We start from the raw sequence: 6,635 nt of genomic DNA, 5'->3' as shown, positions 1-6,635 counted from the left end.
TCGCAGAATCCGGGAAAGCCTGGAAGATCAGACAGGAACCTCTGAGAGCAGTGCCTCTGAGTCAGAAGATGAATGGACAAGGGTTACCCGAACCAAAAAGGCCAATAAGGCAAAAAGGGCCTTGATTAAGGACCCATTGAAACAGATTAAGGCAATAAGGAGCGTCATCACGCCTTATCATAAGAACGCTAAGTATTCTGTTTGGGAGCACTTAGAGTTGTTTGAGCAAATGATGGAGACTTTCCATTTGAAGGACAGCCAAAGCTGTATTCAATATGTAAAGTGGACCTTCTCCCCGGAATACTCCAGTTTCTTTGCGGGGCTGGAGGACCAAAATCATTTAAGATGGTCCACCTATAAGGCGGCCATCTTGAAACATTTTTCTACTCATAGAAATCCTCAAGAGGCTCGCAAGGCAGCCTACAATTTACAATGTGGGGAGGATCAGGCCCCACAAGAATTTGTGCAGGAGTTAAAGCGTGCTTTTGCACAGACCACAAGAAGGGTGCGCACGGATAGCAGAGAATTTATTAATACGTTTTTCCATGCCTTACCCAAATACATAATGACCCAGCTCGTGAGGGATTTTCACGAGAAAAGATCTTTAGACTGGGTCATTGAACAAGCAACCCGCATCTACGAGGTGCAGAAACCGGTGGAAAACAAAAACCAGCCTAAAAACCCCAAAACCAACAGCACCCCTGCTGCTGCAAAGGTGGCAGAAGTAAAGATCACCCCCGTTTTAGATTTGGAGATGGGGGGGCCTAAAAACCTACCTGCACCTAATAAAGCTAGGCCCAGAAGGTCCTCGGGCCAGTCACAAACAGGGAGTCAAGGAGGTAGTCCCACAAATGGGGTCCCTCGCTCTCCTGACTATGTAAGTCCCCGTTACAAGGGAAACAGACCCATCCTGGGTTAAGTGTGGACTCCTCCAGCCCAAGGGGGGGGGGGGAACCAGCCAAGCACCTAACCCAGAGAACTTCCCTCCCAACTTCTCACAGGAGGGCAGAAACTCACCAAACCCTGGGCAGAACTTCTTCCCCAGGTATCCACCCAACTTCCAGCCCCAAAATCCTCCACCCTTCTTTCCCCAATTCCCTGAGCCCAGACAACCGAATCCGGGAGAGGGGAGGGCCAAGGGTGGAGGGGTATCCAAATCTTCCCAACCAGGGGTACTACCAAAGAAGGGATAGCTACCCTTCCCGGGATCAGCCCAGGGGAGAAAACAGGGCCCCGTATCAGCCTGAGCGGGTTTCCCAGTTAGAGCGCCAGGTCCAAAATATGGCACGGGATCTGGGTCACATACTGAGGGCTCAACAGAACCCTCAGATGAGCGTGCCACCGCAGAATGCCCCAAACTCTGGACCTGGTGCTCCAGAACAATGACGGGGGCAGCACCCCGATAACTCACCGGTTCCCAGGGAGGAGGCACAAAGGGAAGGGGGGTGTAAAGCCTTGGAGGAAGCTTCCTTCCTCACTTGTAAACAGCCCCTGGAAACCCAGGAACCGGAAACAAAATCTCTTGCCCCTGAAAGTCTGTCTCCTAAGGAGCAGAGAGGGGGTAGGAGAAACAAAAGACCCAAACAGACTCAGTTTGAGGAGGAGGTACAGATCTTCCAATTTGAGGGAGAGGGATCCTCAGAGGATCCTGGGAAAAGGATCTTCTCCTTCAGAGAGGGGGGAACTCCTCCCAAAGAAAAATGGGTCCCTAGGGATGCAAATCCAGACTGGGGAGAGGTGGAGACTGAGCTACCGCCGCCCACCATCTCATCCCAGAACCAATGGCAAGAAAATGCCCTGGTTCAAACCCATCCTGGTGACTGCCTCCAAAAAGGGGGGGGGGCGGCCCAGAACCGGAGCCAGGGGAACCCACAATGGCTCTGATCTCCAGTTGCCAACTTTTTCTTTCAGATTCCCAAGGCTCTCCACAGAATTCTGCCCAAATCTCTTCATTAGCAATGTCCAAAACCAGAATGTTAGCCCACCAGTTGTCCAAAAATGTGCATTATCTGTGCCCCCTTGAGGAGAAGGAGGGAAGATACTATGCCCCGGTACAAGTACAGGGGCAGGGTACAATTTTGGCACTGGTGGACACTGGATCTCAAGCTACCCTTCTGTCCAGAAGGGCCTTTGACGAACTGAATGCAGGAAGGGGAGAGAATTACCAAATTCCTCTCACCTCTCTTCCTGGACAACTGCAGAACTTTGACGGGAAGGAAATTCCCGTTGAGGGGACTGCAGACTTGGACATTAAGATCGGGCGACACAAGGTGAAACACCCGGTCATAGTAGTGACTCCAGAGGGCACCCCTTGTTTACTGGGGAATGACCTCCTGAGGAGGTTGTCACCCTTAATAGATTGCGTAAACAAGGTCCTCTGGACCCAGACTAGCCGACCAATAAAATTAAAACAGAGTGTCAACCATGTTAGTTTAAACGGCACATGCCACATGGTTGAACAAAAATCTGACCAAGTAGAATTCCACTTCCAGAATAACCAAATTCCAGACGTGACAGTAATAGCAGTAGGACAACAGACTGGTGATGGAGGGTCCTCTCTATTTCTGAAAATCAACCTTCCTTCCAGTCTAAAGTGGTACTCCACGCTGGAAGGAAACACTCTGAGATTCTATACTAATCCACAATCAGAAACTCCCACTCCTATAGTCCAGAAAGATGCGAAATCAGCTCAGAGCCTGGCTGATATTCAGCAAATTGAAGAGCAGTTGTTCATCCCTGTCCAATTAAATGATGGGAAGGACTCTGTTCTTGCTCGAGTGTGTGTGAACAACGGTAAGAGCTTCATCAGCGAAGCCATGTTCCGCCAACTCCCAAAAGATCCAGCCATTCCCACATTCAAACTGATAGACAAATGGGAAATGGACCTGGAAGCGCCTAATTCCAAACGTCTCCTGCCAAGCAGGTGTATGCTCAAAATCTCCATTGGCAACAAGAGCATAGTCCACAATTGTTGGGTCGTGCGAGACATCCCTGCCGCATTTTACTTAGGCAGTGACATTCTCAATCGCTTTGCCATTAGTTTGGACCTAATAAACTTCAAAGCTTGGTCCCGATTAGCGGATAATCCCCTGGGCTTTGATGATCCAGAAAAAGCATTTAGGTCAGCTCAATTGCTACCTTATGCAGTTGAAATTCAGATCAAAGAGGAAGTCACCATCCCAGAAAGGACCCGACAATTCTCCCTGGAAGTGAAAGCTAAAAGAGGACAATATTTGCAAAACCCTGATGCTTACATACATCTAAACGCTTCTCTCCAACAGCAAGGGTTGGGGGTAAACCCAACACCATTAGTCAACATAGAACATGACACCATTCCAATAGAGGTGGATAACAGCGACTTAAAGTGTATTACTCTAGCCGCAGGCACCATTATTGGAATGGCGGTTGATGACCGACATTTTTCCATAGATTTAGGTAATGAACTGTTAGGGCCAATCCCCAAGGACTGCTTTGACAGTGACAGTGATGACAATACAACATCAGACAGGATTTTTACCCGGCAGGGGGGGAACTTCCTGGTGTACACTTCTTGCCCTTATGGTAAGGAAGATGTGACTTGTGACTTCAGGAGGGATGAGGTGATTTTCCAGGTCCATGAGGGCTGCCTTTCCCACCTGAAGCCTCCAGTCCGAATCAGCACTCTGACCAGGGACTTCTCCACCCAGCTGGAGGAGGCCACTGAAATAGCCAAACCAGAAGTCTTTCCAGGCTTCAGGCAGATGGTGGAAGAGAGAGTCAACCTAGCTGATGCCTGTGTGACTCTGGAACAAAAGCAAAAGTTGAAACAAGTTTTCTTGGATTTCCAAGATCTCTTTGCGGTAGACTCATATGACTGTGGTCGCACTGACATCCACACAACAACAATCCCCACGGACCCTGGCATGACTCCTGTGTTTGTGAAGCAATGTCGCTTGCCTCTCGCATCCATGGAGTCCCTTACTGAAATAATTAAGAACCTGGAGTCCCGGGGAATAATCCGCCCAGTCCACAGCACCTTCAATAATCCGGTGCTGGGAATATTGAAGCCAAACGGCCAGTGGAGACTCTGCGCCGACCTCAGGGAGCTCAACAAACGGGTCCATACTTCCCGATGGCCTCTGCCCTACATTGACCAAGGGCTGGCCCAGATCCAGGGGTCACAGGTATTCACTGCAATAGACCTGACCAATGGATACTGGACTGTGCCTGTCAGTAGGGAGGACCAATACAAGCTGGCTTTTACCTTTGGGGGCCAGCAGTACACATGGACCCGGACTCCCTTCAGATACCTTAACTCCGGTAATGAGTTCAATATTTTCCTACATAAGGCCATGCCCGACCTGGGTGCGAGGGGTAACCTGGCTTATGTAGATAATGTCCTCATCAAAAGTTCATCTGTGGAGGAAAACATAGCGGAGATCCGTTATGTTCTGACGCAGTTGAGGGCCGCCGGAGCAAAAATTTCCTTTCAGAAAGCACAGTGGTGTAGAACCCGTGTTAATTTCTTGGGGCATGAGATTAATCCTCAGGGTCTCTGTCCCCAGGAAAAGAAAGTGGAAGCACTTCAGAAACTGAAAGACCCCACAACTCTGCGGGAACTAAGGAGCCTCCTTGGACTGACTAATTACAGCAGAAAGTTCATTGAGGGCTACGCAGAGATCACCAGACCCCTGATTCATCTCTTGAAGGGGGGGGTCAAGTGGGAATGGGGTCCAGAACAAGCCGAGGCAGTAAGACAACTCAAGAGAAGCCTCTCACAAGCGCCCTGCCTAGCTTACCCTGTCAGAAACAAGGAGTTCTTCCTGGAGACGGGGTTCTCTAATACGTGCTTGACGGCAGTATTATACCAAAAGCATGACAAGGTCAATAAAGTAATCTCCTATGCGAGCAAAACTTTATCCTCTGTGGAGGAAAAATTCAACGATTGTGAGAAGGCACTCCTGGCAACGGTGTGGGCATTGAAGAATTACCGCCCGTTTATCCAGGGGGAACACATCATAGTGGAGACTCCACACCAGCCTCTGCAATATCTCCAAAGTGACAGAATCCGGGCCGGAAATGTGAGTAATTCCCGAATTACTTCCTGGATTCTGTCAATGCAAGGCTTTCCTGTGGAGGTCAGATATGGCCAAAACAAGAAGAGTCCCCTCGCGCAAGGTCCGGCTGACTTGCATGATTGTGCCAGAGTAAACTGTCTCGAGGACGAAAGTCTAAAAATAAAGGACAACATGGAGGCATACCTTAATTCCCCCCACAAAGTCTTTGAAGAGGACAAGTGTGAGGGAATGCCCACTATCTATGTGGATGGATGCTCGTACCATGTTGACAACGACGGGGAGAAAGAACTGGTGGCTGGCGTAGGGAATGCGTGGGTGAATGAGTCCCCAGAACCCTCCGCTGGATACAAAATTGGTCCCCGAAGTAGTCAGGTGGCAGAATTGATGGCTGTGCATCAGGCCATCCTCACTGCTGTCCAGCATCAATTCCACGAACTGGTCATAATCACAGACTCGGATTATGTACGGAACGGGTTCGTGGAGCACCTGGGTAATTGGAAAACCAGAGGCATGTTATGTGCTAACAACAAACCCTTGAAACATGGGAAGTTGATCCAAAACATTGATGATCTGGTCACCTCGAATGAGATGACCATCTATTAGAAAAAGATCAAGGGTCATTCCAAAGTAGAGGGACCAGACAAAACTTGAAATGACTTAGCTGATCAGCTGGCCAAAACCGGGGCCATCCAAGGGGATCTAATTGAGATTGAGTCCCTGTTGGGGGAGATCCAAGTCACTGCTATCACTAGGTCCCAGACAAATGCTCACAACGACCTTTCAATTGCACAATGGAGTAAGGAGACCCCTGATGCTGATTTGATTACCACTCAGAAGGGGGATCCAATTATTGGTAAGTTTTACCAACACCTTGAGGACCCTGAGAACTTTCCCCTGACGGATACCGATTACATTGGGAAAGAGGACCTAAGAGTGTTGATGAAATGTCCAAAAATGTTCCGAATCCAAGACGGTTTGCTGGTAAGGAAATCCAAAGCTGGCCACGATCAGTGGGTGGTTCCTACCTCATTCCGAAGCCTGATGTTAAGTCACGCCCATGATGTGGCCACCGCCGGTCATAGGGGGTTTCACACAACATTGGAAATCTTAAGAGAGGTTGCATACTGGCCACACATGGGGCAGGACCTCGACCAATACTTGAAGGGGTGTCTTGTGTGTGCACAATTTCAGCCATCATCCCTCACGCACCGTGCGCCTCTCCAAAAGAGGGGGATGACACTGCCATGGTCAGATTTACAAATCGACTTTGTAGGCCCCGTGATTCGCTCTGCTAGGGGGGAATAAGTACATGTTGACTGTGACATGCTTGTTTACCAAGTGGGTGGAATGTCCCCCAGCCCCAAATTGCAAGGCAGAAACTGCTGCTGCCCTGATGATTAACCACATCTTTTCCCGTTTTGGTCTACCTCAAAGGATTGAGTCAGACAGGGGTAGCCACTTCACCAGTGAAGTAATGACAAAGATCTGGGAGATACTGGGGGTCAAAAGGAAGTTGCATATTGCTTACCGGCCAGCTTCTTCTGGGGCAGTAGAGAGATATAACCGAACCATTGTGAG

Source organism: Ambystoma mexicanum, chromosome 4q (assembly GCF_040938575.1).
Source record: "Ambystoma mexicanum isolate Mex_15411 chromosome 4q, UKY_AmexF1_1, whole genome shotgun sequence".
Classification (NCBI taxonomy): Eukaryota; Metazoa; Chordata; class Amphibia; order Caudata; family Ambystomatidae; genus Ambystoma; species Ambystoma mexicanum.
The sequence above is the reverse complement of the archived record's forward strand: the minus strand, read 5'-3'. Positions refer to the sequence as shown.